The 23,484-nt window shown below is 42.0% G+C and overlaps 1 protein-coding gene across 5 annotated transcripts in view; it reads left to right on the forward strand.

Moving 5' to 3' along the window:
- The window catches only part of GHR (growth hormone receptor), a 122,410-nt gene that overhangs the window by 26,991 nt on the left and 71,935 nt on the right, over positions 1-23,484 (forward strand). For 4 of the 5 annotated variants that reach the window (XM_033086259.2, XM_033086258.2, XM_033086262.1 and 1 more), the window contains exon 2: positions 20,699-20,783. The gene's annotated coding sequence lies outside the window, so the exon portion shown is untranslated. Of the gene's footprint in view, positions 1-8,530; positions 8,549-20,698; positions 20,784-23,484 lie in introns of those variants that run through there. The other variant, XM_033086260.2, reaches the window with a different exon arrangement.

Raw genomic sequence — 23,484 nt, forward strand, 5'->3', positions numbered from 1 at the left:
TAAGCATTTATACATTTGAACTTTAGAGAAAATAGGGAAACTTCACTTGAGTTCTTCGCTCTTAATTTGAAGACTGCTGTAGCAAAGCCAGTTGGGTTTCTATGATGTTTTATATCTCCATAATAATTTCAACTGAGTAGGGATCTGGTCACAACGTGTTTGGTCCTCTATATAAACCTAAACAGTTTCAGTTTTCTTCTGCAGTTAAAACCAAATCAGTATCTCTTGATACTTCCAAAGATAATAATGCTCTTCAAATGACCAGTGTTTGCTCATTTGGTGGTTTGAAATACCTGTTTGGTTCTTACACTACAGCAGACCCTTATGCCCACAGGCATCAGGGAGGTTTTTGAAGAGGCTGGTGTTGTTCACCTGGGTTTTGGTATCTTCTCATAGCAGTACAGTAACTTTTCTTGAGTCATCATATTTATTTAATTGAAGCCAAATTTTCAAGTTGTTGCTGTGTTTAAGAGTAGCTAATAATGATACTGTTAGAAAAACTTTTGTTTTACTACAAGACATTTGAGGAAGGTTTGGTGTCCCGGTCTGTTCCCTTAATGCTTTAGGCAGATGTAATTTGGGCTTAACAGAAACAAGCCGCGAGATTGCTGGATGAAATCTCAAATGCAGAGTAAACAAGAGGGAAATATACCTCTGAGGGATCGCTGCCTCTCCAGGGTCAGAGCCATAGTAAAACAAACCTGATTGTGAATAGAGGATTTGAGCAGCAACAGAGGAGCTACACAGAACATTTGGGTCATTTTTCACCCGCAGCTGTGCAGGACAGTGTGTAAACACGGACTGGTGTCTGCCAGTGTTGCCCTGCCATGCCCTTGCTTGGATAGGAAATGATCTGATTAGTATGAGCCATCAACTTCCTTCACTGCAATTCTTAGATCTGTGGTATATTAAACTTCCAGATTCCTTAGTAAAAGCACCAAGTAACCCTTTCTTTTCTTTTTTTTTTTCTTTCTGTACAGTTATTTTACAGAGCAAGTACTGCTAGGCTGCTTACCTGGTGTGATTAATCATTTTTTCCTTGAGGTGATGCATAAAGAAGGCTTTATTCTGCATTCTTCTGGCTCACTGTAATACCACAGTGACAGGAGTGCAGCAACGTTTATTGTAATGTTCTGAGTATTTTGCAGCTGTGTGTCAGTCATGTGGAATTAGCTTATTAATGTTGATGAGAAATCTCATCCAAAAAGTGAGTGTAAGAAAAGAATGACCTTTTACACTTCTGGCTGGTTCATCATGCATGCTTTACAGAAGGATCTTGTCATAATTCACAATCTTAACACGGCAGAGAAGCGGGTATCTGGCTGGTGTTATCTTTGGCATTTGGTTTCTTCATAGTTTAGAGTCTTAATTAAACCTTTGAGAGCCTGAGGGATTATTTAAACATACATGCAATTATCTTAGTGTTCAGGAATTTATATGTTTATTTTTAAAGACCTTCCTTCATTCCTTTTCTAGGACTGGAATGGAAAGGAACAGATTACTGTTAAAAGTTTCTAAAATTATATCTATGCATAAAATGCGTATTTATGATAAAGGATTTCTCACTAGGGCTCAGATTAGGCATTATATTCACAATATTTTTCCTGTCGCTATTCCCTGCTGAATTTCTTCATCTGATAATATTACTGTTTAGGAAGTGATAACATATGCATGTAACAAGTTAATTGTAAAAGCCCAAAAGGGGTAATTTGATTGTGCTACTGAAACAATAGTAGTCAAGCATTCTGTCTGCGGTTGCCAGTTCTAAATTGTCACAATTGTTGTAAATCATGCAATGGAATTTGTGGGAAACTTGCAGCTTTTCATTACAAATACCCCGTTTTCTGTCCAGGATCCCTCAGCCATCTGTCTGATAGACTGCAGTGATGCTTCTCAGACCATTCCCTTAGCAGCCCAGGGCAGTAAGAGTGGTGTGAGGGAGCATGCCTGAGTATTGCAGTATCTTTGAAATCTTGACTGCCCAGGTTTGTGGCCAAGAACTAGGTCCATTCTCAATGTAAATGGTGCATAAGCAGGCACTGGCAATTTTCCATGTTAGGAACTACACATATGTTGCACATATGCATAATTAGCTAGTTATCACTGAAAATAAAAAGAGCATTTTATATACCCTCTTCTTTGCTGTATAAGAGATGCTTCTCCTTTTACTTTAAAAAAATAGAATCCAATTCCAGTATACCTGAATTAATAGATATTCTCTGCCCTTGTGTGATTTCACTAATGTATCAGGGGACTTGGGAGCAACATTCTGGAGAATCAGAGGGGAAAATATCACACTCTAAAGATTTCAAGTAGTGTGTAGGGGGAAATACGTGTCAATTGTAAAATGAAGTCTTACTATCTTCCATTTTCAAAGTTTTTATTTTACATATTTATGTTACCCAGGTTGTTGGTATTGGACTGAGATGCAGGCTGCTCCCAGGAAGTCCTACTCCTTTTGTAGATACTCTATATTTGCCCTATGGTGGAGAGGGGAAAGTAGTTGACCGTGCTTGTGGGGGCTTGTTTCTTTCTGGGGTGTTTAAAAAAATAGCACTTGATGATAAATAGATTTTGTTTAATGAGTTCTGAGTTAGAACAATGAATGAGTTTAGCTGGTAAGTGACTGAACTGCTGGTTCAATGTGTATATAACCCTACTAGTTTGTTTTCACTGTCTGAAAAGGAAGGAAGTTGTATGGGCAATGCCGAAAGCTGTATTCTGCTGTTGAAGTGAGTGGTATTTGGGTTGGTGTTTCTTGCCATAATACGGCATTCCTAATGCTTAACTCTGCCCTGATCCTTCCTGTGACATTTGTACCACTTGAGCACATCATATGGCTGCAATGTGTACGTGTAGGATGCTAGTGCCTACATCTGTCACAAATATGTGAAATGTTCCTGAATTCATACTCTATTGTTTCTGCCTACCACATTTCACAAACTCTACTTTGTTTTTTACCTGCTATTCTTGTCTTAAAAAAAATAAATTCCATATTAAAAGGTTTCTCTCTGGAAATTTACATCTACCTAAGTACACATGGCATGGAAACATGTTCATCTCAGAGGAAAAAATACAGCAGTCGTTCTAATAAGAAGCACAAATTATTATGAAAGGTAGGCAATTGCCATTTTATTTTAATAAATGCATATTTATGAAGTAATATGGATAGAAGCTGTCTCTATCTCAATTCAGTTACAAGTAGAGTAACTGATACGTTTTGATTAATCAGAAGCTAGCGTGATTTTGTTCTTAGTGTGGAGAAGGCTACTATCATTTAAAAGCATTAGCATATCAAAGTATAAGCAGTGTTAGTGAAATGCCTTCTGATTGCCTTGATTTACTATTATTTTGGCATCAAATAAAAGAAACAAAATAATTTTCAGTGAAGAACTCTTTATATCAGATAGACACATCAAATTCCCTTTGTGTTCTTTTGTGTTGACATGGCAATAAAAAAAAACTGTGCTTCAGCAATCTTTCACTAAAAATGAGATCAGATTAACTCTTAAATTAACTATTTTTTTCTTTGTGTAGCTTTAAGCTGTTCAAGTAATTTATCTTCTGGAAGAAATTCCTTTAATTTTTTTTTTTAAATTACTTGAGGAAGGAATTTGCTTTGGCCTTTAGATATTATCTTTCATTTCATCTGTCCCTTAACCTTTTAAAGTAACTTTAGGTAAAATTTTAAGTAATGTCTTCAAACAAATAATTGCTTTTTTATAAAATAGTGCATTGGGTACTAAGTTCAGGGGAAGAAAAGAAAAATTTTGCAGACTTTCATTGCACCTTACGTCTGTAAAATTCTGTTTGAGTTTACAGTTATTTTCAGCTTATTCCCATCTGTATTTTTCAGTGTGACAAGAGAAGGTGATTTGCAATAAGATGCAGGAGGTGTGTTCAGTCAGAGGATTTTACATATATGCAAAACTGGTGCTTCTAGGTGAGACTTCCAAAAGATAAGAGAGAAGGAGGGAGCACTGTGACTGTGAAAGTGAGGAGGTCAAATGGAAGCCATCACAAAAAACCACAGTTTTTTGGAGTTCAGTGAGAACTGTGAGCAAAGGAGACTGGAAGTAGAACTCAGATTCTGATTTTTTTTCCAAAAACAGATCTTCAGGAAATTTCTTGAGGTGCAAAAGTTCCATATTTTAAAGTCAGACCCACAAACTGGATGATTAAACCTTTAGTGAGTGGATGCATTTGGTTTTTTGATGAGTTGGAGGTGAAAATTCTAGAAAGACTTATGACACTTCTGGGTTGGTAGAACACAGAATTTTGTAAGATGACAAATACTGAACATATTTATAATGGAAAAGCAGAGCCCTAGAGTGAAAGGTCAGGAGACAGCATGAGAGAGAGGAAGAGAGAGGAATACTAGGACAGAGAGTAAGAGGAGGGAGATGAAGGATTTAGTCTAAACAAGCAAACAAAAAAGTTTCATCCACTTAATACTTGAGAGAAATCTTCAGACTGTTTCAACACTAATCCACTTCTCTCCTCCTTCCTCCAAAGGGAAAGATACCAGAGGGGAAGAGTCGTACATGGGTTGCACTGGCTGGTGACCTTGTGGCAGCACTGGGACAATGGTCCACGTGGAGAATCCACCAGGAGCTCCCTGGTGTATTTTGCCTGTGCTGATCAGAGATCTCTCAGTAAGCAGAAGGTTGATGTGACCTGTAGTTATCCTCTCCTTCCTGGGCTCTGCCTTAGAACGGCTTGAATGTTGGCTTAAAAAGGGAACACAGAGTTTATTCGGTGTACTCCATAATGCCCCTGAAGAACTTGTTGGACGCCTAGAAAAGAAGATGGGCCTCTGCACAGAGTGACACCACCCATGTTGTGTGAATGATGCTATCCTTGAGTCATCACCCATGTGGGAAGAGCTGGTCTGTGGGCCAGCCTGGAGATGGGCTGTTCATCCGTACAGACTGCGCTGTACAAAACTGGGAGTTGGGTTGGTCTGTTTTGAATCTTTCTTGGTTATTTTGAAAATTCTACCATAGACTGTCTTCTGGCTCATGGTGAATGAGAAATCTAAATTTTGGTACATGACATCCAACCACCTCACCAGCATATCTACCCTACCAGACTTTTTTTGTCCTCTCTGTCTTGCCCTGCCTGTGCAGTCATCCTTGTCCCTTTGAACTAAGTGTAAATAGTGAATATTTTATTACTCTATTAATTTCTCTACACATGTTTCATTCCACCCTCTTCTCAGGCTTTTTTACACTCTTAATTCTTCTCACTTAATTTTTCTAATGCACAGGGTGTGTCATTTGAGATCTTTCTTCCACTGTCAGAGTTGAATTCATCTGTGCTCATTCAGGTATGTCCTTATTCACACTTCGCTATTGACAAGTCTAGTTCTCAGGGATGTGATAGGACACACCATGTCCTAAAAAGCTGAAAGATTTTTATGAGTCATTCATCAGGAGTATGAACTCCCTTTGAAGGATGGGACTGAGGGCCATGACATGTATTCTACCTGCCAGTCTTGATACTTGCTGTAGTCATTGTGGCAGCTGGGACATTCTGAAGGAGTGGGTCTGTGGTACACTAATGAGAAAAAGAGCATGTTCTGTTAGCTTGAAACTACGGCTTTCCTATGTAAATTATTTGAGTAAATCAATTAATTGTTGGGGTGATTTCTCCTGATGGACCTCACTTCAGCTGTGGTTACAGGAATGGATTGCTACTGGCCGGAAATGCTCTCAGAAGATCAAATCTCTTCCTACTTCAGTGTTCTATGCACTAGCTTTCACAGGTGAATGAGTACAGCTGATTCTCTCTGCTGGGCTCTCTAACTGGCTGATACTCAGAAACAACAGATTCATGGCACAGTAACTGCATCTTGTTTTGGAATTTGGGCGTGATTTTATGTGGTAACTTTTATAAAAAATTCATAAGTTTAGAGAAGATTACTCACTGTGGTGAGAAGCACTTTCAGTTTATCACACTGCTACTGGAACTCAAATTGCTGGAAACAATTGCTTTCTTTTTTAGGTCTTTGAATAATCAGCCAGCAAGTAATCTATGTTTCATAAAAACTTAAATCATTGATTGATCTAAAGTTCCAAGGCATATAATTACAGAAATGTTCTGATACCAGCAGGTGGCCTGAGGACTTAGTGCTACTTTAGAAGGAAACAAAGCACTCTAAAAATTGCACTGAACCGTAGCTACACTTTTTTTTTCAGATCTGTGACCAGATTCTGAAATGCTACTTATAAATTTATAATTCACGATTATAAGCCGCACCATTTTGACTAAAATTTTGGTCCGAACCCAGAAATGTGGCTTATAATCAGGTGCGGCTTATATACAGACAAAGAACAAAAAGTTGCTGTTTTAGTTTGGAGGACAGGTGTCTGCTGAGAAAGGCAGGAACTTCTCTTTGAAATGGAGAATGTAAACCCCCTCCCTCCAAATTATTATAATTTTGAAATCAAGGGGCTTTCAGGCAAAAATATGGGAATTAGGAATAACAGTTCTTTTCTAGGGAAATTAAAGTGGAAATACAGTAATACAAAGAAACAAACTCCAAACCCTGACAAAGTCAGAGTACAACCTGACACCCTGTCAGGCAGGGTGTTGGTAGCAGTCCCATTAAATGGTGGCTGCATCCTCCTGCAGTGACAGATGTGATTCAGTTGGAGCAGTGCTCCTGTAGAAGGTGCAGTTTCCCTCCGGAGGTCCAGTGGTGATGTGGAGAAATCCAGTTTTCCTCTGGAGTCCAGTGGAGGAAGGGGCTCCCTTAGTGTCCCAAAGCCTCTGTTTTTATCTTGGTAAGAAATGTTGGGCTCTTCCCCCCGGCTGGAGCAACTTCCAATGGGATGAAGTAATTTTATCAGTCCCACAGTGGGACTCAATGGCCATTAGCAGAAAATGACTCTCTGGAGGAAGGATGGGTTGTGAAAAGATAAAGAACAATGCCCTGCCTGGTTTCAATGGATGGGTCATTAGCAGAATATCTCCTGCAGATATAAGAATCACTGCCCCCACCCTCAACAAATGGTGATAGAATAGATACCTTTTATCAAACTCTGTATTGTAATGTGCGGCTTATAATCAGGTGTGGCTTATATGGACAAAGAATGAAAAGTTGCTGGCACCCAGAAGTGCGGCTTATACTCAGTGCAGCTTATAATTGTGAAATTACGGTATATAACCATTATTGTGAGTTTTCAGTCTGACAGTGATCTATTCTATAATTCATACTGCCCCTGGTAATCTAACTGCTGTCCACCATTCTGATTCATTATTTTTGGCAAGGCAAAATAACCTGTGCCAGAGTTTGTTTGTTTGGTTTGGGTTTTTTGTATATTTGTTTGTTTGTTTGTTTGGTGGTTTTTTGTTTTGTTTTTTTTTAAACCCAGGGTTTCTTTTCAGTAAAACTTTTTTGTTTATCTATATAGGTAACTTTTTTAATTCTGAGTTTGGTATATTATTTTTCTCAAATCATGTTGAGATTTTATTTCCAGAAAGTTGACTTCATTTTTCTTTGTACCCAGTACAGAACTGCTTACAGAAATACCTGCTTTTAAATAATCTTTTCAAAGACTCACATTGTAACAAATTAAACCCTTGATCCCTTAGTGTAGGTTCTAAAACACTGGCAAGGTGAACTAGAGCCTCATTAAATTAATGATTCAGTAATGGAAAGTGAGGATTAAAGTTTATAATAGTGGGTGATGCGGTAAATTGAACTCTGCATTAAAACTACCATTAAGTGAGAGAACAAGGAAACATGATTTGCATCTGTATAAATGCACATGTGTTGTGGGAATCAGTAGTTGTTTTGCCCAGGAGCATTCTTTGTAACATCTGCTCAGTTACTGTCAGCATCAATTAGTCACTATGATAAAACTTCTGAAATAATCTGAGATTAGGGAGAAAAAGAAACCCCACATCTCTTTGCTTTAGGTTCTTTTCCTGTTGTAAATATTTGGGAGTCCTTGATAACTTGCAAGTCACTTCTATACTGAGGCAATTAAATTTACAAACACATTAGCAAGAAAACTGCAAATGCTTTCATTTTTACTGACGTCATTTACCATCAATGTGTAAGTGTTTCATAAAGAAGCTATTACATTTCCTAATTAAGCATATAGGATTCTCTTCAGCGAATCTTTATGATGTTTGCATGCTGAAATGGGAAGAGCGAGCCCTCTCAATTTCTTTTAATTGAAAGTGTTAAGTGAGTCTACTTGATTGTTCTTTGCAGTTATTCAGTATTTCTGTTGTGTATTGTATAAACAAACATGACAGAATTGCCAATAAATACCTATATAAGCATAGGTATGTAAATACAGAAGTCAATTTATATTCCTAATTCAGTCTAATATTGGCTACAGGCTGGAAGCTGGTTCCTACCATCAGTGGTGTTCCTGCCAACCCCTGAAAATAGGCCTCTTTGAATTCCTGAGTCTGATTTAAGATTGTTGATTTAATATTTTTAGAACGAAAAGCAAGCCTAAATCAATGGAGAAGTACTTGGCTGGAGATGTGAATTGCACAAGATGTGTGTTCTCACTAGACACCTCAGGTAAAAAACTCTGGAGGAATTCTCTGTGCCATTCCTTTGTAAATTCTGACCCCATATCCAAAAACTTCCCGCCACAGGTACTTTCTGTTCCTTAATTAACCACAGGTAAAGAAATCTTAATTTTTGATATCGATGGTCTTTTATTTGAACACCATTTTTCATTGACTGGATAACATGTTGTTTTGCTCTTTTGCTGAGATGTATCGAAAAGACTTCAGGTTAAAGAGGCAGTGTGGATGCAAATGTACAGGAAAACCAGAAGCAGAATTTAAGCGACAATAAATGATGGCTATGGCAAGAACTTGCAACATGAAATGGAAACTCGTATTGTACACATAAATCCTTTAATTTAAATATATACATATATGCAAACCGGGACAGTCTTAGGAAGGATGAATAGAGGAGTATGAATTATGTGTACAGTAATTTCACGAATACAAGCCGCACCAATTTGACCAAAATTTTGGTGGAAACCCGGAAGTGCGGCCAATATTCCGGGGCGGCTAATACATTAACAAAATTCTAAAAGCTGCCAACACGGAAGTGAGAGCCCGCGGCAGCCCCAAGCCAAGCTGGAGCCCGGCCGGCCCCGGCAGAGGTGGGAAAGCCTGGCAGAGGCGGGGCCAGCAGTGTGGGGGGCGGGCGGCAGAGCCTGAGCCAGCAGGGCGGGGCAGGGGGGCGGCAGAACCGGGTCAGTAGGGCGGGGGAGTCTGGGAGAACTGGGGCTAGCAGTGCAGGGGAGCATGGCAGAAGCAGGAAGGCCGGTGGGTGGGGCTGCCTGGCAGCGGGGGAAGCCCAGCAGAATCGGGGCCAGCAGCATGGGGGAGCCCGGCGGTGCGGGGGCCTGCAGTGCCGGCCAGGGCGAGGAAACGCGGCGGCAGTGCAGACGGGAGGGGGCGGCCGGCGAGCCCGGCGGCGGCAGCCCTGCCGGCAGGGCTAGGGAACGCGGCGCGGCCGGTGAGCCGGGCGGCGGCGGCGGCAGCCCGCCGGCAGGGCTAGGGAACGCGGCGCGGCGCGGCCGGCGAGCCGGGCGGCGGCAGCCCGCCGGCAGGGCTAGGGAACGCGGCGCGGCGCGGCCGGCGAGCCGGGCGGCGGCGGGCAGGGCTCGGGAACGCGGCGCGGCCGGCGAGCCGGGCGGCGGCGGGCAGGGCTAGGGAACGCGGCGCGGCCGGCGAGCCGGGCGGCGGCGGGCAGGGCTAGGGAACGCGGCGCGGCCGGCGAGCCGGGCGGCGGCGGCAGCAGCCCGCCGGCAGGGCTAGGGAACGCGGCAGCGGGGCGGTGCTGACGGGAGAGGGGGGCCAGCGAGCCCGGCGGCGGCGGCAGCACCACCCGGCCAGCCCCGCCGAGCCGTGGCGCTGAGCTGGGCCACCCGGCCCCGTCGGCAACCATGAGCGGGCCGAGCCTTCCTGGCCCCGCCCCGAGCCAGTAAAGCCCGCTATGCCGCGATCCTGTTACTAATTGGCCAATTTGTGAAAGCTGCGCACGGATTCTCGCGACAAACGAAAGTGCGGCTAATATTCGGGGTGCGGCTTATCTATTGACAAAGACAGCAACATTGTCGAGGCACCAGAACTGCGGCTTATAATCCGTGTGGCTTGTATTCGTGAAACTACTGTATATGCTCAGATTTCCTAAGTGCCTCATTGTGATTGACTTCCAGGAAGGAATTCTGGAGCTGTGTTCCTTCTTCTATTGATCTGAGTCATAAAATAATAGAATAATAGAATATTTAAAATTGAATGAAAGAAAAATACAAGATCTACTCTAAAGTGTCCTTGCTGTATAGGCTTCAGAATCTGTGACATAGGGTCTCTCTTTCCATGGGTGATACAGGCCAGTGATGCCATGTACAATCTTCATTCAGTTAAGGAACTGGATTGGAGATTGGAGATCTCCCTAGATGAAACTTCTGGCTCTGAAATAAAATGTTGAGTGTCTTGCTTGAGACCTTTAAAAGATATTTTTTTTCCTCCCTGGTCTATTAGCTTCTTTGTTGTAGGGTCATTATTCAGATTTAGATTTTACAGACTAGAAATTAGAAAGTATGAAGAAAGAGAAGACTAAAACCAACAGAAAATGTTTCTTCTTCAGCAATTTTTAGGGTTTGGAAAACAACTATTCAAAGCCATAGCATATATGGCTTCTGTGGCTTCATTAAACAGACAGCTCTCTAGCATTAGGAGTATTTGTTTTCCAGAATTGTGGAGGATCACCACAATAAAAGTATATTTAGAATATGAAAATACATAAAGTACATACATAGCTTGCAACAGAGGGCAATAGAAAAGCCACAACTGAGATGTACAGTAATTTCACGATTATAAGCCACACAATTTTGACTAAAATTTTGCTCCCACCCCGGAAATGCAGCTTACGTTCAGGAGCGGCTAATATGTGAAAAATTTTCTGAAATTTCCAACCCTGGAAGTGCAGCCGAGGTGCCGCGTCGAGCACCTGCCAGTAAAACCCGGCATTGCGCAATTGTTACAAACTGATTACTCTGTTGCATGGTGGGTGGAGGTGGGCTCTGTGCCGCCGGCAGCGCGGAGGGGGAGGGAGGCGGGGGGCTCCGTGCTGCCATCCCCACGGCCTGGGGCAGAGGCAGGGGGCTCTGTGCTGTCATCCCCGCGGCCCGGGGGGGAAGCAGGGGGCTCCCGCCCCGCCTGCCTCTGCCAGAGCAGGCAGGCTCTGTCCCCACTTGTCACCGCAGGGCAGCGCCGGGCTGGGGCAAGCGAGCCTGGCAGCAGTGGCGGCCGGCCCCAAGCGGCATTGCTAAGTGGCCGCACCAAGCTGGGCCACCCGGCCCCATCGGCAGCCCCGACCAGGCCGAGCCCGCACGGCCTGAGCCGAGCCAGTAAACCCCACAATCCCATGATTCTGTTACTATTTGGCAACTTTGCTGCATGCAGGTCCTCGCTGTGAATGACAGAGCGGCTTATAATCAGGTGCGGCTTGTGTATGGACAAAGAATGAAATGTTTGCCAACACCCAGATATGCGGCTTATAGTCAGTGTGGCTTGTAATTGTGAAATTACTGTAAATCTTAGTGACCCTTTGTACCTGTTACATGATACCTCAATGGTGATGGCTGGTGAACAAAATTAAGACCAGTGTTTTATATTAACAAAATATTTACTTTGAACATGATGAGTGCATTCACTCATATCCCAGCAGTATTTGCGGCCATAGGTATCTCAGCATATTGCAGGAGCAGCTGGTGAGGCCTGGATGCCTGACTCAGCCCCTGGCTGGGGATCTGGAGTGGATGGAAGGGCTGCATTTTAACCCTCCATGCCTGCGCACTTCCCAGCCACACTTTTCATCGGCTGACTTCAACACCTTTCTTCTTAGCAAACTTGTGTAAACCCCTTTCTTTGAAGCTTCATCTCTTCACAGGGGCTCCTTCTTGACAGCACCAGTCATGCAGACCTTGGAGCTGTATGCTCAGCAGTGTAGGTTTTAGACATTGTTCTGCATAGCCAAGTGATGTCCAGATTCCCATGACTCTGCAGAAGCTCTGAGGAAGTGCAGTTCAGGACTGAAAAGCTGATAACATACTTCAGAAGTGTAGAAAGATCAGGTCATTGTGCTACATAATTTTGGGTGAAACTCAAAATACTCAACAACTCATGAAGAGTTAATTACTCATGTCAGTGAAATCTGAACCCTGCTGAGCTGAAATGGCAAATGTTTGCTATTTTGAGGAAAAAGAAGTGACAGTGAGGCAGGTAAGGGAGGAGCTTAAGTTTTGAAATATGACAATAAAGTGGGCTTTTTGTATTTACCGTTGAGTGAAGAGAAGGTTGAAGCAAGTGAACTGCTCACAGATAATGCTTTGTTTGAATGTGACTGATTTGTGGAACCTGTAAAGCCAGTCATTTAAAAATTAGGAATGCTTAGGGTAGCAGCTGCAAGACTTAACAGTCAAACTAAACTCAAACATAGCGGCGATGGAGATTTGCTGCTATCCCCTAAATCTCCTTCCTTGGTTCTCAAGAACAATGTGCTATGGTTGCACCATTTCAAAAAGTAGAGGGCAAATGGGAGCCATAGAGCTTCCATCTTTGCCTAAGTTACAGTAATTTCACGAATACAAGCCGCACTGTTTTGACCAAAATTTTGCTCCCATACCGGGAATGCAGCTAATATTCAGGTGCGGCCAATATGTGAATAATTTTCTGACATTTTCAACCCTGGGAGTGCAAACCAAGTCAGTGCAAACTGCAAAGTCGAGCTCCTGCCAGTAAAACCCTGCATTTACGCGGTTGTTACAAATTGCTTACTCTGTTGCACAGTGGGTGGAGCTGCTCTGTGCAGACAGCACAGGGGGTGGGGAAGGCGGGGCAGCTCCCTTCTGCTGGCCCCGCGGCTCGGAGGAGGCAGGGGCAGCTCTCTCCTGCTGGCCCCGCGGCTCAGGGGAAGGCGGGCAGCTCTCTCCTGCTGGCCCCGCGGCTCGGGGGAAGCAGGGGCAGCTCCCTCCTGCTGGCCCCACGGCTCGGAGGAGGCAGAGGCTCTCTCCTGCTGGCCCCACGGCTCGGAGGAGGCAGGGGCAGCTCTCCTCCTGCTTGGCCCCGCGGCTCGGGGGAAGGCGGGCAGCTCTCTTCTGCTGGCCCTGCGGCTCGGGGGAAGGCGGGCAGCTCTCTCCTGCTTGGCCCCGAGGCTCGGAGGAGGCAGGGGCAGCTCTCTCCGCTTGGCCCCGCGGCTTGGGGGAAGGTGGGCAGCTCTCTCCGCTTGGCCCCGTGGCTCGGGGGGCTCCCGTCCCCACGTGCCACCGCTGCAGGAGCAGGCAGGCTACATCCCCGGCTCCCATCGCCACCGCAGGTGCCGGTGGGCTCTGTGCCCCCCCCGCCACCGCGGGGCAGCGCCGGGCTGGGGTGACCGAGCCCAGCGGTGGCGGCGGCCGGCCCCGAGCGGCCCTGCTGAGCGGCAGCACCGAGCTGGGCCACCCAGCCCTGTCGGCAGCCCCGAACCCTCATGGCCCGAGCCGAGCCAGTAAACCCCGCCCTGCCACGGTTCTGTTAGTATTTGGCAACTTTGTTGCATGCGGGTCCTCACTGCGAACACAGAGCGGATTATACTCGGGTGCAGCTTATTTATGGACAAAAAACAAAATGTTTGCCAACACCCGGCGATGCGGCTTATACTCAGTGCGGCTTGTATTCGTGAATTTACTGTACATACTAAGGCACCAGTAAGCCTAAAATAACATTTGTATCTCTAAATTATAAACCCTGTACTTCAAAGCCCAAAATATTTACCCACTGTGCTGGTTAGTCATAAGCTTTTTTGATCCAATAAATACTGTTCGTATATTTTTGTATTAGCAGTTTGCCAAGTCATTCTATACACTGTCTTTTCTTAGAGCAGTGACAATTTTGGCAACTTACATTTTTGGGGTGATTTTCTTAATATGCTCTATTTTCTTTTCAAAAATTCCTTATTTTCTTTCTTCTCCCTTTTTACAGTCTTAGTTCCATGAACCACAGTTTTTACTCATGCTTTAGTTAGTAGTCATAGATTTGTTTTTCCATATCAATTGACATTTTATGTGCCTATTGAGAAATATTTCATCAAAAAGGAGATTAATTGAGTTGCATTAATTGCATTTATCGATCTGGCTGTGAAGAATGGAATTGGACCAGATAATGTCTGACAGTGTTGCACTGCCTGATTTTCTCAATTTCTGTTACACAGGCCACCAGTTACTTGTACCCTGTAATTTGTTATCTTGAAAGGCAAGTTGAAGTGATGGAGATTTTAAAAAATTAATATTCCTCTTCTAGTAAATTCCAGTTTTCATTTTGTTTCAGCCTTTTAAAATACCCTTTTTGTTCCTTGGTTCTATTTTTGATTCCTCAGTATCTCTTACATTTCATTAAAGAGCAATCTAGTGTTTATTGTTTCTTCCACATATGGATTATGAGATCAGGTACAGTAATCCATCATGTATTTTTCTCAATTAACTGGCTATTACCTTGATTGTAGAAAGGTGCTCCAGATTTCAAACAACATTTTTAGGTCCATGCTCTTTTGAAGTTTGTTAGTCTCTTAAGTGTGGACATGAACTGTGTACAATAATCCAGTAATAGATCTTTTTTCTGATCTTTTCTTTAGCATTTTCCTGTTTAATTTATCAGAAGAATTTTCCTTTTAAGTTACTGATATGTCAGCAACAGTTTCAGATAATAGAGTTCTGGATTTCCAGCTGCCCAGATCTCAGAATACTTTCTATAAACATTGACTAAACTGTTCTTCATAACATTCCTCCAGAAGATAATTAGCTGTAGCTGAGAATATGACATACTTCACTTAAGGAAGGCAGTCTGATTCTGTGGATACTACAAGATATATCTTGTTTGTCAAGTGAAATTGCTTGGATTTCTGTTTGCATCATTTACAATACTGATGGTTTCTTTTAAAAGGCCAAAGAAGTGTATTAATTCCTAATTTGGCTTCCACTGCAGTGTAAACGTCCTGAGCTATCCTGTCCACATATACACTTGTAACCATTATGCAATGGAAAACATAAATTCATTTTTTATCCTACCATAAGTGTCAAAAAGCAATCAGTTGTTACTCGGCTTTTTGCTGTTAAGAAAATGTTCCAGTTATTGTTATGTCAAAGAGGCAAAGACTGCCAAGTCTGTAAGAACAGAAATGTGGTTCAGTGAAGTATTTAAAATATGAAGGGCAAGATTTATTGTTAGACTCCTAAGGATATGAATAGATGGAGGGGGGGAAAAAAAGACTCTGATTTGGAGCTAGAATGTGATTCCTTGTCCAGAAGAGATTGGTGAGACAAGAGTAAAGGTTAAACAGAATCAAAGTTTTTGCTATCTGAATAGAAGAAAAAGGGAATGATGATGGAGTGTTCTGATGTGTTTTCTTAGTGTTTCCTTGAACAAATGATGTGTTTTCTTAGTGTTTCCTTGAACAAATTTAGGGAATTCCTGTGCAGAGGAGAAAGTTGATGAGAGAATTTAAGGAGTGAGTTCACAGTTGCAGAACATTATTTCAACAGGGGATGTGAAACCCCAATATAAATTTGAAGGTAAGAAGTTTGAGCCTAAGAAAGAACACAGAATCACAGAATATCTCAAGTTTTAAGGGACCTATAAGGATCACTGAGTCAAACTCTCCCCCTCTCAGGACTATGCAGAACTAAACCATACAACCAGGAGCATTGTCCAGACAGTCCTTGGACTCCTGACAGATTTGGTGCCATGACCAGAGGAGCCTGTTGCAGTGACTAGTTACCCTCTCAGTAAAGAACCTTTTCATAATGTCACACCTGAACTTCCCCAGTGAAACTTCATTCCACTTAGTTGTGTCCTGCCACTGGTCCCCATGGAGAGGAGATCAGCACCTTCCCTCCTCTGCCCCTCATGAGGTAAGGGTACCTTGCTGCTATGTCCAACCCCCCTTCTCTTCTCCAACTGAACAGGCCAATTGACCTCAAATGGTCCTCATAAGTTTTGCCCTCAAGGGGTTTCACCATCTGGGTCAGCCTCCTCAGGATGCACTCAAAAACAATCTGATGTCATTCTTATGTTGTGGCACCCAAAGCTGCCCCCAGCACTCAAGGTGAGGCTGCCCAGCTCAGAGCAGAGCAGGACAATCCCCTCCCTTGCCTGGCTCACAGTAATGTGCCTTATTCCCCCCAGGACAGGGTTGTCCCTCCTTGCTACCAGGGCACTGCTGGCTCATGTTCAGCTGGCCGTAAAATGGTTGGAATTACTTTAAAATGTGTGTGAAGAGTCCATTTTTCCTTCTGTCTGAGGTACGTGCTTTCAAAAGGTTTAGGAAAAGTAGTTCAAGACTCTCAGCAAGTCACACATCACAATGCAATCTAGGGAAATAAAGTGTTTTTCAGATAAAATTCGAATACATCTCAGATTGTTTTGTTTTCCTTTAAGATGTAGAGTAGCGGTTTAACTGGAAATTAAAAGAAATAAAATACAGGAGAAATAGAATAAAAAGACATTTAGGATTTCTTAGATCAACTCTCAGAAGCACAAATGCTCTGGAAAGAGATGTCAGATTTCACAGGTGCCGGGATCCTCTGACATCTGTTGTTAGCCCAGCATAATGGAGAAGCAGGAACTCCTGGACAATCTTGTAGGACTTGTGAATCCACATAGTGTGTCTGCTTGGAAGTAGTCTGCTCCTTTTCAATGTTCCATGCAATCACAGGGTTTGCAATCTTTCTTCCAAAGCACGTAATTTATACCCTCCTCTTTTTTTGTCTGCTGCCTGCAACTTTTCAGTTAGATATGTAAACACATAAAATTGTGGAATCATGGAATTACTGAGGTTGGAAAGCATACCTGGATATCATCTAGTTCAACCCTTGTGCTTAGGGCAAGATTTCATTAATGCAGTTATGTTTTCAGTCCATTGGAGTTTTGAGTACCCCTGGACCCCACAACCTCTAAGCAATTTCTTCCACTGTTTTGTCCCCTCTTAAATGAAAAATATCATTAATGAAGATTTAAACAGCATTTACTCTTGAGCTGCTTCTTTAGTGGCTCAGCTAGACTTCTTTCCACTGATATCCCTTGGCATTTCAGCCAGTGTTCAGTACATTTCACTAGTTTGTACTTCATAATAAGGATTTTACTAGGGACAGGTTCAAGAGCCTTTCCAACTTTTTTATCACTGGTGGACCTTTCCTTAAATGCTTTTTTGAAGACCAAAAGAACTTTTGGCACATTTTAGTCCATTTAATATAGTCCAGATTATTATTTTTTGGTAGGTTATCTTAGGACATAATGAGAAGATAATAATGGGCAAAGATCCTCATATCCCAGTCAAGGCACTGATGAGTCTGAGTCTGTTTCTTATTTTGTGAAATAAAACTAGTTTGGATGGGCCCTCTTAACTCAGTGCTGTAATCCTTTTATTCGCCTTGTGGACTACAGTAAGCAAATGTGCTTCTGACAAAATATGTGTATCTGTTTAAAAAAAGAGCTTCACCTATATCCCTTACTCACGTGAATCTGTTATCCTTTTGTGAAGCTGCAGTTTTTCCAAGAATCATTTTAATGGGAGACTGCTAATCATTTTAACATCTAGCTTATTACCTTATGTACAGTAATGCCTGTTTTTCACACACAATGAACTGTCAGAGCCAAATGCAAATATAGCTGATTTTGTGCTTGTATGGCTGTTCTAAACTGTTGCTGCCGGCATTTTTTGTGCTATCACCCCTTGCTGCTGCCACAGATACTGACGCATTTCACCTCCAAGAGAAAAGCAGTAGTATCTTTATTGATGTAAAACAGCCCTTTAACAAAGTTTGGTGGCAAATGCGTCAGCAGTTTAACAATATTCAATGGCAAGGTATACTTGATTGTTTACAGCAGAGAGGATGGGGTCAGATAAAATTGTGTAGGAGACCATCCTGTTGAGTCATAAGGTTCAGAAAGGACTCCCCTGTGTTCTAAATTTTTTTATTGGAGTTTAGTTGAGTTTAGTTGTGACTAAACTTAGTGACTTAGTCCCAAACTCGGTCAACACTTTATGGCTAAAAGATTATATGTGCACAATCAATATTTTATGTTGCTTAGGTAAGATTTCAAAGTTTAGCATGTTGCTATTCACTTACTGAGAATCTAAGGCAAGGAATCTCTCAGTGCCAGGGAGTAACATAGAGAGGTGTCCATGCTGAAGGGGAGCTTATGACACACAGCCCCTTCTGTTCAGGAGAGCTGAACAAGCCCTGGGCTGTCCGCTGTTTATCGAGTAAGGTGATTGACTTATGGTCGTATTTACACAGCAGCCGTGTTTCGTTTGGCGCATGCTCAACCAGCCCTCAACTGGTGAACAAGACTCATGGCCCTTAGGTGTCAAGCAAGATTTATGGCCCTAAACTATTGTGTTGATATCTGTGAGCCAGATGTAGCCGTCACAACCACCCCGGGTGGCTGTTGCACAAGCAGAAAACGGCAGGGGTTGGAGCACACCACCACAGCTGCCAGGAGTGAAACAAAATGTTCTGAGTACAATCAGGTAATCAGAAGTTAGGACATTTCCCTTTGTTGCTCATAAAGTAGCTGAGAGATCCTTGCTGCTGCTGAGCAGGATTTCAAAATATTTTGGAAGGACTACTGGAATAATTTTTTCTGTCCTATTGTAATAGGATTCTGACTTTGTCATATAAAGGTCATTTCCCCTTGTTAATGCCACAGTGAGTGTTTTGAAAAAGGAATTTGTCAGTAGTCCTTAGTAGCTCACTTCAGTCAACAGCTGGTTTAAACTTTATAACTTTGTTCCACACTAAGCTGTCCTTTTATTTTTGGAAAAGAGAGTTGTGGCTCACTGCTCAGTTTTCTATCTGAAATTCAGAGTTCTTTCAAAACTCAGAAATTAAATTAACACAAGACTCTTTATGGAATTACATATGAGTGGGGAACACAATCAGTTATAATGAGAGCAGGTACTTTCTAAAAAGTGTGATAATAGAATTTGGCTGTGCATATTATAGGGTAGACCAACTTAAAGACTCACTATGTAGGCACTTGTCTAATCCACTTGTTTCATGATGTGAACCAGGAGGGAACCTTGCTTACAGGTTTTACTTTGGATAACCATGCATAATTTGATTTATTTTGTAGTAATACTACATATTAGTCATGCTTCTGCATGGAGAGGACTTTCTGTTTATTTCAAGCATGTGTTTAATTTTTTCTCTACATTGAAGGATTTTATCATTTGGCAGTTGGGGAGGGCATTGTTCTGGGGTTTTTTTTAGTATAAATACAGAGGTGACAGCCTTTTGCACATTGCAGAAGGATAGGATTCCAGGGAAATATTGATGAAACTTTCACTCACAAGCACATTTTGCATTCCACTGTTTAGTGATCTATCTGTACATGAAAATTATAACGGAGAAAATTCTGGGGATACAAAAATGTGGGAAATAGAAAAGGTATAGAACTCAGAAAGCTGGGCGAAAGCTAATCTCAGGATGGAAAAATGCAAGAATGCTGAAGATGCAAGGGCAAGAAACAATAGGGCTGTGAGCTGTGTAGAGATACAAAAAGATTCTTGCTGCTCTTTTTTTCAGCTAGTGCTAACTCTGTAAAGGAAAATTCTCTTTTAAAATGTTACTTTTTCGTTGTTCAGGCTAGACATTCAGTTTGCATGTACACAGTAGTTCTTTAGATGTTATTTGTGGGGTTTTGCAGACTGATTTTTTTCCCCATTTTTTTGAAGAGCTTGATGCTGTTAAGTCTGGTCCTTCTTTTTGTAATCCCTCCCATTAGAAATCAGATTATTGTGAATTATTCAAATAATGTTAGCACCATGTCTGACTTTTTAAAATGCCTTTAAAAGCTGACTTGCATCCTTGGGAAGAAGTAACTTTCCATGTTGAATTTATGTTATTTTTCTTTAACATAGAAATGCTACTAGTTCAGAACTCTTTTGGATGCTGCTGCTGTGCCAAAATGTCATGGCAGCAAAAATGTGCTTAAGAATTCAGAACATAACATACTACTTTTCTTTATCAGTGTGCCATCTTCCTGAGACTTAGACACTGTCCTTTTAGAGGAATAAGAAATGTTATTTTCTTAATTCCACTGGTTTATAGATTACTGTGCTGTAATTTATTGTCTAAAGTGGTGGTAGTGGTGGTGTTAGTAGTAGTAGTAGTAGTAGTAGTAGTAGTAGTAGTAGTAGTAGTAGTAGTAGTAGTAGTAGTAGTAGTAGTAGTAGTAGTTGTTGTTGTTGTTGTTGTTGTGGTGGTGGTGGTGGTGGTGGTGAGATACTACTCATCCTCTTGGTGGTCCAGAGATTACTTCCAGGGCAGCTGATTTTCACCAGGAATGTGCACGAAGAATAAGTTGATCAGTCACCTTGACCTCTCTTTGCCTTTTAAACGTGTGCTCACTTTAATGTCAAGGTTAGCACGGGGTGCTGTGGCTTGGCAGCCCTGAGTGACACAGGGTTTCAGGCCACTGCAGCAGTTTGAGTGAGAAGCCCAGGTGCTGTGCTCAGCCGCCACGCAGACTGCCCTGCCGGTGGCTTTCCCTGAGGGACAGCAGGACCAGGACGCAGAGCTGGATTTTGTCATGCTGCCCTCCCACCGCAGGTGACCTTTGCTGTTCCAGAACTCATCTCTTGTCTGTTTCTCTTGTTTTCATGTAGGTGCTGGGATGGCTGGAGACTATCGTGATTTGCTGTCGAGCTGAGGGAGGCGTGAAGCATTGTCCATCCCCTGCTGACATTTGAGGTAGTGTGATAAATTTTTATCTTACCTGCAAGTGACTTTATTACCAGGGCTACCTAAGCAGATTGATCAATAGTATCCCTTAACACCCTACAGCTAATCTGCACAGATCCTAGGATTCACTCCTGCAGGAGGTGATAATTATAATATGCATTATACAAAATTCTGATTGATATCTAATTGTCATATTTTAATACCCAAAACAATAGATATATGAACTAAGACTGTCAGATTCAGTCCTGATTAAATTGCTGAATTCAAGCCCTTCTGTCAATCTCTAGTAGCCAGCATCTGAGACAGAGCGCTGGGTGACTCTTAAAAGTAGTTAAAGCCATTTTTACTTGTCAGAGAAAAATTATTATGCTGTATTTTAAGGAGCCGTTTCCCACATAAAGTGTTATTTAGGATATTAATCACCTGACTTTAAATGCACACTATTGAAACAAATAGAGAAAAAAAAAATCTATGTTTTATGAGTGAGGAAGAATGTGAAAATGCCTATCGGAATATTGTAGATAAAAAATCATGGTTTAAATGACACAAGTGTCATTGAGTTTGAATGTACTTATTGATTCTAATTAATGTCTAATTCATTGCTTCTTTAACGTGTTACTGAAAGCTTAATGAGAATACAGAACATCATGGAAATATGTTACTGTGTAAGGGATTCAGACCTGTGGTTTCTCATGGCGTGAAGCTGAAAAGCTGTTATCTGGTGTTAAATTGCTGCATGAGACTTTACAGCTGCTATCTGTGTACTGTAGCAGTTTTATGAGACTTGAACTTGCTATTCCTGTCTAAGTGTACGCAGTTGTAGTGTCATTAAATAGAAGAGAAATTCTAGCTACTTCTAGCTTTAGTTTCAAAAACAGTGGGTGAAACTTGCTATCCTGTGTCTGTGTTCTTAATGTTTCTGAAATCAGATGGTATAACTCTAGATTCATTCATCGCAACATGGATCTCTGCTTGGGATATTTGTTTATACCAATTTCACCAAGAAAATTAGAAGGTCAGAATAATGAAAAGTTATTTGTAAAAATGATTGTTAAGTATGCATAAATTAGTCATTAGTGACATCCTAAACCAAAGTCTTTTTTGTTGTGGTTACCATGTCTTTTCATACAGAGTTCAGCACACCTGGAAAGCAGTTTATGAATGGCTTCTGCTATTTTATAGCTGAAACATGGCCAAACAGCCATACAGAAAACTGCTTCTGTGCTCTGTTTTCCTGGCTTTTTGTGCCCAGGGAGCCATTTGATCCATAGCTAAACTGCCCATTCCAGATTCCTCCACCAGCAGCCTAGCACTGGACAGACACAGCTTGGACATGGGCTCTGGCCTTGCTTCTGAGCTCCAACACAGACTCACTCAGGTTCTGTCACCCTCTGTAACCTTGCTGTGTTTCAGTTTCCAGTTTGTAAATGAAGGGTAATAATTATGAACTTTCAGAAGGGAGCAAAGGATCCCAATCTGTAGGAAATGCTGTTATTTGCACAGTACTGTATTTGATGTGATGTTGACATGGTGTTACCAGGGGAGAATTTAAATATTTTGCATTTAAGTATGACTGGTTTTTATTCTTTCAAGTATGTGAATGTAGTCACCTGCTCTCAAGTGTGGTTACTGAAGAAAAATTTGTATGCAACAAGTGAATGAAAAATAAAGACTGATTTATGCATCACGGCAATTCTGCTGTGAAATTGCACAGTTTTAATAATGTTGGGAAAATATATGCTATGAGGAAGTGATTTATTGAATATTGCTATACAATTTGTGTTGAATCTAAGAGCAGTCAGTTTCATCACGCTTATGTGAACATGGCTTTTACAAGATTGGTGTGATTGGAAAGTGTCATGATATTTTAGGAACAGATGGTATCCTTGCTAATGACTTCTTAAAAATAAAGATAAAATATTTTTATGTGAAATATATTTTTTTTTATATATTACATTTTTTAAAAGTTTTTCTTAAGATTAAAGCCTTTGATCTCCCCAGAAATATAGCTTCCTGTGATATTAAATTTATTCAGTAAAAGAACTACAAAAAGGAGCAGTCCTACTCTTTCCCTTCCACACTGACACATTCCACATGGCCATATGGGTGAGACTGCCACTCAGAGCCCAGGGCCGAGTGAGGTGAGGGTGGTTAGTGGTGCCCTGATTAATGGGAGAGTCCAGTTCCTAAGACTTTTGCTGGCAGGCATCTGTGCAAGCAGCCTTGCTCTCTGCTTCAGCATAAAGATGAGGCAAGGCTGCTGGTCAGACTTCAGAGGAGTTGGGTGATGTGCTAGATGAGAAGAGCCCCCAGCAGGGCTTTACAAAACTTCCAATGTTCTGCCCTTTAGTCTTCTCTTTTTTTGAGCCATGTATCTGAGATCTAGCTTGATATGGGATTTGAGGACAGAGTGGATTTGTGTCTGAGAAATACTTAGAATGGTTGTGGATGAAGGGGCAGGCCCTGGTACCTTGTGAATTTTATCTGTAAATGTCCATTTCCTCATGGTCCCATGTAAAATAATTTTTCCAGCAATGGAAAAATGTGAATCCACTACATGGTTTTAATGAAAAGTTGAACGTGCTCCAAGATTTCACTTTTTTAATGAGTTGGTATTGTGATGGAGTTCCTGCAGAGAAGGAAGTCATAAAATTAGTGGAGGCGGACATGCTGTCCCTTGGCCAGCCAGCCTGCTTTCGCTGGGCAGCTC

This window comes from Catharus ustulatus, chromosome Z (genome assembly GCF_009819885.2).
Source record: "Catharus ustulatus isolate bCatUst1 chromosome Z, bCatUst1.pri.v2, whole genome shotgun sequence".
Taxonomy (NCBI): domain Eukaryota; kingdom Metazoa; phylum Chordata; class Aves; order Passeriformes; family Turdidae; genus Catharus; species Catharus ustulatus.